This window comes from Salmo salar, chromosome ssa07 (assembly GCF_905237065.1).
Source record: "Salmo salar chromosome ssa07, Ssal_v3.1, whole genome shotgun sequence".
NCBI lineage: Eukaryota > Metazoa > Chordata > Actinopteri > Salmoniformes > Salmonidae > Salmo > Salmo salar.
The window spans coordinates 63,200,397-63,211,833 of NC_059448.1; the positions used below are offsets into that span (position 1 = coordinate 63,200,397).

The following is an 11,437-nucleotide window of genomic DNA, read 5'->3' on the forward strand; positions in this document are numbered from 1 at the left end:
CAGAGTGGAGGAGAGGTAAGTAACAGCTCTAACACGGTGGGGGGAATCAGAAGTAGTCCCATCCCAGACAGACAGAACAGACTGAACAGACAGAACAGACAGAACAGACTGAACAGACAGAACAGACTGAACAGACAGACTGAACAGACAGACTGAACAGACAGACAGACTGAACAGACAGACAGACTGAACAGACAGACAGACTGAACAGACAGACAGACTGAACAGACAGACAGACTGAACAGACAGACAGACTGAACAGACAGACAGACTGAACAGACTGAACAGACTGAACAGACTGAACAGACTGAACAGACTGAACAGACTGAACAGACTGAACAGACTGAACAGACTGAACAGACTGAACAGACTGAACAGACAGACTGAACAGACCTGAACAGACAGACTGAACAGACAGACAGACTGAACAGACAGACAGACTGAACAGACAGACTGAACAGACAGACTGATTGAACAGACAGACTGACTGAACAGACAGACTGACTGAACAGACAGACAGACTGAACAGACAGACTGACTGAACAGACAGACTGACTGAACAGACAGACAGAATGAACAGACAGACAGAATGAACAGACAGACAGAATGAACAGACAGACAGAATGAACAGACAGACAGAATGAACAGACAGACAGAATGAACAGACAGACAGAATGAACAGACAGACAGAATGAACAGACAGACTAGGCCAGGGCCATGTAACTGGAGAGGACAGAACACTGAGCAGTCCCCTAACCTCTGCCTGTCTTCCTGGGAACATCCCCTATTCCCTAGACAACTAGTTTAGACCAAGCCCATATGACTCCGGTAAAGAAACTACTGCACTTTATAGGGAGCCATTTGGGACACAGAATATGTCTGACCTGACTGAACTGCTCTACAAATGAAGACAGGCTAGATCAAGTCCCAGGCCCTCCATATGTGAAGATAACTATCCCCGAACTAGAGGACAGGCCAACATCACATGAAACCCCTTCATTAATAACAAATGAGTTATTCAGTCTTCAGACTACGTGGTCAGATATCCCACCTCTGGAACAATGCTGGCCAGGCTAAAAAGGAGTGCTCTGGGCAAGCTGCCTTCTGGCAACAGATTAACCACCATGGAAGTATTCATCAAGTCTTCAGAGACTTCCCGAGGGGTTTTAGAGAGAGTAGTTAAGACAGGGAAGGCAGTAGTGTAGTCAGGGACTTCCAGAGGGGTTTTAGAGAGAGTAGTTAAGACAGGGAAGGCAGTAGTGTAGTCAGAGACTTCCCGAGGGGTTTTAGAGAGAGTAGTTAAGACAGGGAAGGCAGTAGTGTAGTCAGAGACTTCCAGAGGGGTTTTAGAGAGAGTAGTTAAGACAGGGAAGGCAGTAGTGTAGTCAGAGACTTCCAGAGGGGTTTTAGAGAGAGTAGTTAAGACAGGGAAGGCAGTAGTGTAGTCAGAGACTTCCAGAGGGGTTTTAGAGAGAGTAGTTAAGACAGGGAAGGCAGTAGTGTAGTCAGAGACTTCCAGAGGGGTTTTAGAGAGAGTAGTTAAGACAGGGAAGGCAGTAGTGTAGTCAGAGACTTCCAGAGGGGTTTTAGAGAGAGTAGTTAAGACAGGGAAGGCAGTAGTGTAGTCAGAGACTTCCAGAGGGGTTTTAGAGAGAGTAGTTAAGACAGGGAAGGCAGTAGTGTAGTCAGAGACTTCCAGAGGGGTTTTAGAGAGAGTAGTTAAGACAGGGAAGGCAGTAGTGTAGTCAGAGACTTCCAGAGGGGTTTTAGAGAGAGTAGTTAAGACAGGGAAGGCAGTAGTGTAGTCAGAGACTTCCAGAGGGGTTTTAGAGAGAGTAGTTAAGACAGGGAAGGCAGTAGTGTAGTCAGAGACTTCCAGAGGGGTTTTAGAGAGAGTAGTTAAGACAGGGAAGGCAGTAGTGTAGTCAGAGACTTCCAGAGGGGTTTTAGAGAGAGTAGTTAAGACAGGGAAGGCAGTAGTGTAGTCAGAGACTTCCAGAGGGGTTTTAGAGAGAGTAGTTAAGACAGGGAAGGCAGTAGTGTAGTCAGTAGTGTAGTCATCTCTATTGTTAAGAGATAGAAACAGAAGAACAAAGCGATGCATAGGCCACTACACCATAGAAATAGCATCTCATTCTAGTAGGGTTGTGACAAGTACCAGCACCGTGGCACAACAATGATCTTCCACGGCAGAAAGAAAACCAAGGTGATTCTGGGTGACACCATAAAGGGTGCTCGTCACGGGGAGGCAGGTAGCCTAGCGGTTAAGAGCGTTGGGCCAGTAACCGAAAGGTCGCTGGTTAGAATCCACGAGCCGGCTCAGTGGAAATAATATGCCGTTCCAACAACAACTGTTCCCCGGGCAGCGACGACGTGGATTAAGGCAGCCTCTGATTCAGAGGGTTAAATGAGGAAGACACATTTCAGTTGTACAACTGACTAGGTCTCCCCTTTCAGCGTTAGTACTGTTTTCCTCAACTGACTAGGTCTCCCCTTTCAGCGTTAGGACTGTTTTCCTCAACTGACTAGGTCTCCCCTTTCAACGTTAGGACTGTTTTCCTCAACTGACTAGGTCTCCCCTTTCAACGTTAGGACTGTTTTCCTCAACTGACTAGGTCTCCCCTTTCAACGTTAGGACTGTTTTCCTCAACTGACTAGGTCTCCCCTTTCAACGTTAGGACTGTTTTCATCAACTGACTAGGTCTCCCCTTTCAGCGTTACGACTGTTTTCCTCAACTGACTAGGACTCCCCTTTCAACGTTAGGACTGTTTTCCTCAACTGACTAGGTCTCCCCTTTCAGCGTTAGGACTGTTTTCCTCAACTGACTAGGTCTCCCCTTTCAACGTTAGGACTGTTTTCCTCAGGAAACAGAGTCGGCTTCATGTTTTATTTCCTCTGAGGATGGCGAGCGATAGTGGTATCCTGACAACCCTACATTCTAGTTCTGTGGGCAACACAGGAGTGGTGAATCTGGTGCGAGAGCAGTGTGAAATGGTGTGGTGAATCTGGTGCGAGCGCAGTATGAAATGGTGTGGTGAATCTGGTGCGAGAGCAGTGTGAAATGGTGTGGTGAATCTGGTGCGAGTGCAGTATGAAATGGTGTGGTGAATCTGGTGCGAGAGCAGTATGAAATGGTGTGGTGAATCTGGTGCGAGCACAGTGTGAAATGGTGTGGTGAATCTGGTGCGAGCGCAGAATGAAATGGTGTGGTGAATCTGGTGCGAGCGCAGAATGAAATGGTGTGGTGAATCTGGTGCGAGCGCAGAATGAAATGGTGTGGTGAATCTGGTGCGAGCGCAGAATGAAATGGTGTGGTGAATCTGGTGCGAGCGCAGAATGAAATGGTGTGGTGAATCTGGTGCGAGCGCAGAATGAAATGGTGTGGTGAATCTGGTGCGAGCGCAGTATGAAATGGTGTGGTGAATCTGGTGCGAGCGCAGTATGAAATGGTGTGGTGAATCTGGTGCGAGAGCAGAATGAAATGGTGTGGTGAATCTGGTGTGAGAGCAGTATGAAATGGTGTGGTGAATCTGGTGTGAGAGCAGAATGAACTCTCCATCTATTCCACTACAGAAAGGAGGACAACCTGAAGACTACTTTACACCAGAATGTCTTCTCTGTCCCTCTCTCCCCCATCATCTACTCCACACTAGTATAGAGGACACCTTCCTTTAGGCTGCCCTGCTCTGTCCTGCCGTGCCCTGCTCTAAGCTGTCCTGTCCTGCCGTGCCCTGCTCTGCGCTGTCCCGCCGTGCCCTGCTCTGCCTGTCCCGCCCGCCCTGTCCCGCCGTGCCCTGCCCCGCCCTGTCCCGCCGTGCCCTGCCCCGCCCTGTCCCGCCGTGCCCTGCCCCGCCCTGTCCCGCCGTGCCCTGCTCTGCGCTGTCCTGCTCTGGCCTGCCCTGCCCCGCCGTGCCCTGCCCTGTCCCGCCGTGCCCTGCCCTGTCGTGCCCTGCGCTGTCCCGCCGTGCCCTGCCCTGTCCCGCCGTGCCCTGCCCTGCCCCGCCGTGCCCTGCGCTGTCCCGCCGTGCTCCGCTCTGTCCCGCCGTGCTCCGCTCTGTCCTGCGCTGTCCCGTCGTGCCCCGCTCTGTCCAGCTCTGTCATGCCCGCTCTGTCCTGTCCCGACGCGCCCCGCTCTGTCCCGCCTCTGTCCCGACGCGCCCCGCTCTGTCCCGTCTCATTGACACTGATGACTATGACACCTATAGAGGGTCTGGTTAAATGGACCCATTTGGCTGTGTGACAGGAGGCCTTGGTTCAGAGCTCACTGAAGCATAGCTCCTGCCAGGGAGGCAGCTCAAGACAAGTGCTGCTGGTTGATTGACACACTAACAATGGTAGTGTACCATACAGCCCTTGTTTATGGCACTGCACAGAGGTGATGCTGCTGCAACAAGCAATACTATTCTACAGTATTCAGTTGTATTGTTCCTTTCTGGTTGATGTTGATTAGGAGTCCTGTGATTGAATATTTTCTGGTAATATATTTAGTTTTACCTCCAGCCCCAAGAGGTGCATATGAACAAAAGTATGTGGACACCTGCAAGTCGAACATCTCATTCCCTTCGCTGCTATAACAGCCTCCACTCTTCTGGGAAGGCTTTCCACTAGATGTTGGAACATTGCTGTGGGGGACTTGCTTCCATTCAGCCACAAGAGCATTAGTGAGGTCGGGCACTGATGTTGGGCGATTAGGCATAGCCTCCAATCGGCGTTCCAATTCATCCCAAAGGTGTTCGATGGGGTTGAGGTCAGGACTCTATGCAGGCCAGTCAAGTTCTTCCACATCGATCTCGACAAAGCATTTCTTTATGGACCTCGCTTTGTACGCGGGGGAATTGTCATGCTGAAACAGGAAAGAGCCTTCCCCAAACTGTTGCCACAAAGTTGGAAGCACAGAATTGTCTAGAATGTCATTGTATGCTGCAGTATTAAGATTTCCCTTCACTGGAACTAAAGGGTCAAGCCCGAAACATGAAAAACAGCCTCAGATCATTATTCCTCCTCCACCAAACTTTACAGTTGGCACTATGCAGTCGGACAGGTAGCATTCCGCCTGGCATCAAAGTGTTAAACAAAACAAAATATATCTTCCATTTGAGATTCTTCAAAGAAGCCAACATTTGCATTGATGACAGCTTTGGAAACTCTTGGCATTCTCTCAACCAGCTTAACCTGGAATGATTTTCCAACAGTCTTGGAGTTCCCTCATATTCTGAGCACTTGTTGGCTGCTTTTCCTTCACTCTGTGGTCTAACTCATCCCAAACCATCTCAATTGGGTTGAGGTTGGGTAATTGTGGAGGCCAGGTCATCTGATGCAGCACTCCATCACTCTCCCTCTTGGTCAAATAGCCCTTAGACTGCCTGGCTATGTGTTGGGTCTTTGCCCTGTTTAAATCTCAAATTTGGACTCAACAGACCAAAGGACAGATTTCCACAGTTTAATATCCATTGCTCATGTTTCTTGGCCCAAGCAAGTCTCTTATTATTGGTGTCCCTCAGTACTGTTTTTTTGCAGCAATTCGACCATTAAGGCCTGATTCACGCTGTCTCCTCTGAACAGTTGATGTTGAGATGTGTTCTCTTTGCTTATTTGAGCTGTTCTTTTACCAAATAGGGCTATCTTCTGTATACCCCCTTACCTTGTCACAACACAACTGATTGGCTCAAAGGCAATAAGGAAACAATTTCCACAAATTAACTTTTAGCAAGGCACACCTGTTAATTGAAATGTATTCCAGGTGACTACCTCATGAAGCAGGTTAAGAGAATGCCAAGTGTGTGCAAAGCTGTCATCAAGGCAAAGGGTGGCTACTTTGAAGAATGTCAAATATATGTTGATTTGTTTAACACTTTTTTGGTTACTACATGATTCCATATGTGTTATTTCATAGTTTTGATGTCTTCACTATTATTCTACAATGTAGAAAATAGTAAAAACAAAATAAAGAAAAACCCTGGAATAAGTAGTGTGTCCAAACTTTTGACTGGTACTGTATACATTTTAGAATAAGGCTGTAATGTAACAAAATGTGGATAAGGTCCAGGGGTCTGAATACTTTCTGAATGCACTGTATATCTAAACAAATACGCTTAATCCTCCCCCACCAACCCCACAGCCAGCACCGCCTCCCCACCAACCTCACAGCCAGCACCGCCGCCCCCACCACCCAGCAGTACCGCCGCCCCCACCACCCAGCAGTACCGCCGCCCCCACCACCCAGCAGTACCGCGCCAGTCCGCCGCCCCCACCACCCAGCAGTACCGCCGCCCCACACCAGTACCACCACTAAACACGGGTTATCCTACTTCCAGCGTTTCCAGAGGGGATTTTGGCCAATATGTGCAACTTTTTTCTTAATACGCATCACTGATTCACTAAAAAGACCTGAATCACACCGTCTGTCTGTTACGGCAGATCAAACAGCCTGGGCCTGGCACACCTGTTCTTCTGTTGCTGCCTGCACAGCTCTTTGGTTTGACTCCTCTGAAGCAGTTCACATTGATGTGGTTCAGCAACTGTTTTAACTACTGAGCCAGGTATGATGCTAGGCTGAGGATCCATCCCAAACCCATAGACCTTGGCTATAGCTTAGGGGCTTTTAATACTTACAAAATATTTCAAGTAACATCTGCCTGGCTTCCACATCAGATGTGCAGCTTATCTGTTTACAGTATCCTTACATTTGTCTTGAATGTGGACACTTGAAGACCCATTGGATCTCTCCTTGGTACTGCATGTTCTTTGGCAGTAGTAATGACAACAAGGGCTGTTGACTAGCTTGTGTTTTAATAGAAACATGTATGATCCAACTCCATCTGAACTAGAGTTGCTGAAGACAGAACAACAATATGTGGCTGCTGACCCCTCTGCTTCCACAGCATTTGTACACTACACAGCCAGGGCACGCACACACAATCTGGGACTACACTAATGACAAATGTTGGGGACTGTTAGTGCACTGTTAAAATGTAGGCTATTACCAGCAGTGGGTGACAACAAATGTTCTGGATTCAAAGAGATGAAGCCACACTCCTCACGCCAATCAAAATAAACAGTAAGTGGACAGGCCAAGCAGAATTAGAAACATACAGCCTACTTTAGAGAAGGCTGAATTGATTAACACAATAAAAAAATAAGACTTGATTTATTAATAAAGTGCATTCTGGTCATTAAAGACACAATCTTCCAAAGGGACAATGATGGAAAAAGCAGTAGTTCATCAGAGAAACAAAGACCTAAAAAGGCATTAAAAAAATACATACATTGAATCCTTCTAGGCATGAATAATTTCATTTAACCCTATCTAAAAACAATTATTAATTTGTAATTAGCGATAACACTGAGGAAATCAGACAGAGTCACCTGAGGTCAGGGGCTGTGTCACCTTCACATCAATCACCATTCTGATTGCTGTCAGTCTTCACTTTGCTAAATTCCAGATTCACTGACTGACTCAACCAACCCAAATACATAACAAATAGACTAGTGTTCACTGGAATATCAAAACAATGGGGCCTAAATGCATTAAATCCACAGCTGGAAGTCCTGGACAGAAACACTGAGTTGGGTTTAAGAAATGTTTGCTAATTTAGAGTAGGTATATTCTTTCTAATAGCCATTTCATTTCAGTCAAGAGCTCCAAATCACTACCTGCAACCAAAACATGACCTTTCCCTGAGTGTCAATGCAGATACATAGCTGGTAGACCTTGTAACAGACCTTTGAAACAGACAGTCATGAGTCTTATTCCTTTAGCTACACCATCATGTAATACCACAGCATGTAGCTACTCCTGAAAAGTCATGTCTCTCCAGACCAAGGACAACACAGGCTAATGCTTTGTACTCTGATCCTAGAGACTACTGAATGAACTGACGGCATGGGGAAATCATGATATTATCGTTTAGGTATTGTGTGTTGAGTAGCTAACTACGTGGCTTGGAAGTTGCCTTAAATAGCTACTGTGTTGTCAGAAGTACCAGTAGGCTACGTTGGCTAACAACTCATGCAACTAGCCAGGCGTAACTGGCAACCATTCAATGGAACACGATGCGTTAAAGCTGAAGTTTGATTCCGTTCCACTCGATAGCGAACTGGGCAACTTGAAAGTAGTTCATTCACTGGCTAGATAAAGTTGGATGAATGAACACTTCGGTTGTACGGATTAGCAAAGTCGGCTAACTAGAAGCCCCAGAACTAAATTAGACATAGAACCATAACAAACACCAAAAGAGGTAACGTTGACAAGTTAGAGAAGCATTTTATTGATACGGTAACGTTAGCTGAACACAACCAAATCATCATGATATGCGACAATAACCAAATGTACAGCCCAGATATATGTGGATGTTTGATGCGATTCGCAATAGTTAGGTCAGTGAACATTGTAACGTTAGCTGTTCGCTAAGCAGAGCTAACAAGCTAACCAAAATACGCGCTAGCTAGTTTACCTTGAATAGCTCATTGAAAACGGTTACTTAACTATACCTGTAATGAAATCACCTCCATAAAAACGGGATAAATCAGCTAACTAGCTGGCCGGCTGGCTGACAAGACATCAGTAGGACTCAATGTTCAAACCTTGGGATAACTATTTGACTACAGCAAAGGGGGAGGGCTGTTGTGCGGATTGGGCCTGTCTTGGTTCTCTGTCGCTCTCAATTTGTACAGCCCCAGACAAAAACCCAAAACGATAGGCAAAAGGTCGGATTACACCGCGACCACTCGCCCAATTTCCACCAAACCGGCGTCGCTGGGTGCCAAAATCATGCCGGTTCGACATGCAACGCGTCCCTGGTGGAGCATCGTGGATATTTTTAAAGGAAAAACAGAGAAAAAACTCACCGCATTAATTTCTCTTCTCGCAGATCCAAGATGGCGGTGTACTCTAACATCGAGGATGCTGGGAATACAGCCTTTCCCCTCTGACCCTGCCTCTACCTCCAGAGCCATCTCCTGTTGCCGTGCTGGGTGGATGCTCTTTCTGCGACTGTTGCCACCGTAGAATCGTCTCCCTCGCTTCATTTTCTTCTCTAAACAGACCGTGAAACATGTTACGTGACCGAGCATGATCTATATAGACATCGAAGACGTGAATTGTGACGTAGCCTATGAAATGGCATTAGAAATGTGACATTAAATGTAAATCATTTTTTTCATCACCCCACCTTTCATCACAGAACATCACTGTTTTGTCATTTGTTGCAGCCAAAATTATACACATGTAAGTGAACAATTTGATAGTTTGCTAATTGCAATTCATTCTCAGTTGCAGGGGTCATGGGCTAAAAAGTGACGATGATTTTGATGATTGTGATGATGATGATATGGAGACACTGTCCCAATCCATCACATTTTGGAATATAGTTTAAAATTATATTGAAATGATAAAACTAACTCCAATGTGCAAGATGCCCAACCATTTTGTATGTATTGTCTGTTTTCTTTGACAGATAGCCACCATTCAGGGTTTATCGTCTTTTAACCTGACAGTTTTCAGGTTATAAATAAAAGATCATGCTCTTTTGAGGCAACAAGAGATGTTAATAGATGAGCTAGTGTTATAACTGCTCCAGTTCACTCACTCATAACTCAACCTCTTCTGCACAGAACATTACATATACCGCAACAAATATTTAATTCAATCTTCTTTTTCCGCTTTTATGGGTAATACAAGGTCACAGTAAATAATGCATGATGAATCTCACATATGTTTCAATGTAATATGGAGATCAGTTGCATTTCTACATGTCTAGTGTCATTTATTGATTATGGCACAATTTATTTTTATACACAAAAGATGGAGACACCTGCTGGTTGCTGCTCATGCTTCTGTTGACTTCCCCCTGTTGGTAAGGAAGTGAACTACTATAGATCTGTTCATTCAGCATGCTGAGCGTACAGTTACTGTAGCATCAGCATACCCTGGGAAATGAATATCAGACAGTTGCCCACTTTCACTTTGCATCATTCATTCACACCTCTTGCATGTTTAGGCCAACATCTTTGTTCCCTAGGTGGAACTAGAGTCTATATCTAATTGAATTCATCTGGCCATTGTGTTGTTGTTGTTTCTCAATGGTCAGGTCGTCTGTTGATGTTAACCAGACTATGCTTCGGTTGACCTATAGCTTTCTGTTCGGGCAGCTCTACAATAGCTAGATATCCTCTCTTCTCCTCCAGACCAAGACAGGTCTCAATGGGCCAGTGACAGGAGCGATAAGGGACTAACTGAAAAGGAAGAGAGTGTGTTAACTGAAGCTAGTCCAGGTGTATATAATGCATTCTGCCAGAGCCAACCCATTCAGCATGAATAAAACGTGAGCATGATGAGTACCTGCCAGAACCTGCCACCTGGTTCCAACGGTCACCTAAAAGGAACTTTCATTGGTCGCGTTCCCCTGCTCAGACGTTGCATGCATCAACCAATGGTTGCGTGCCACGTCATCGACTGTGCTGTCAGGCACCAGATGGCTCTAACATATGTGGTTAGCTGATAGGTTAAATATCTATCCAGGCGTTGTGTAAAATCTGGCTTCAGCAACATCTGAGTATGGGTACATGAACATTGTCTTAAAAAACAAATATGGCCACTCAGAACAGACAGTGGAGCAGGGTAATTAACTAGATATGACTAATGATTCCATTCTACAAGGCTGAATGAAGACACAGTTATTAATTAATGTATTTATTTTTAAACATGGCTGCGTTGGCTTGAGCTCTTGAAGTGGTGGATTCCACTGTGAGGAGGGAGGGAGGGAGGTAGAGCAGCCGAGCTATCTGTCTGATTAGCGAACTGTCAGTCACAGGCTTCCTAACCTATCACATTGAACGCAGCTTAGAGAGAGACAGCAACCAATGTGAGAAAATTAACCCACGCTAATTGTTGTGAAGTTAAGATGAGGTGCAGCAAATTCATCCGTTCTCTGCAGATCCTCTCAAGCTCTGTCAGGTTGGATGGGTAGCGTCACTGCACAGCTATTTTCAGGTCTCTCCAGAGATGTTCAATCGGGTTCATTTCCAGGCTCTGGCTGGGACACTCAAGGACATTCAGAGACTTGTCCCGAAGCCACTCCTGCGCAGTCTTGGCTGTGGGCTTAGGGTCGTTGTCCTGTTGGAAGGTGAACCTTCGCCCCAGTCTGAGGTCCTGAGCGCTTTGGAGCAGGTTTTCATCAAGGATCTCACTGTACTTTGCTCCATTCATCTTTGCCTCGATCCTGACTAGTCTCCAAGTCCCTGCCGCTGAAAAACATCCCCACAGCATGTTGCTGCCACCACCATGCTTCACCGTAGGGATGGTGCCAGGTTTCCTCCAGACGTGACGCTTGGCATTCAGGCCAAAGAGTTCAATCTTGGTTTCATAACACCAGAGAATCTTGTTTCTCATGGTCTAAGAGTCTTTAGGTGGCTTTTGGAAAACTCCCAAGCAGGCGG

General features: G+C 46.2%; 1 pseudogene; it reads right to left on the minus strand.

Annotated features, from left to right (window-relative positions):
- The window catches only part of LOC106593594 (CCR4-NOT transcription complex subunit 2-like), an 88,034-nt pseudogene extending 79,063 nt beyond the window's left edge, over nucleotides 1-8,971 (minus strand).
- Nucleotides 8,972-11,437: the final 2,466 nt, after the last annotated feature.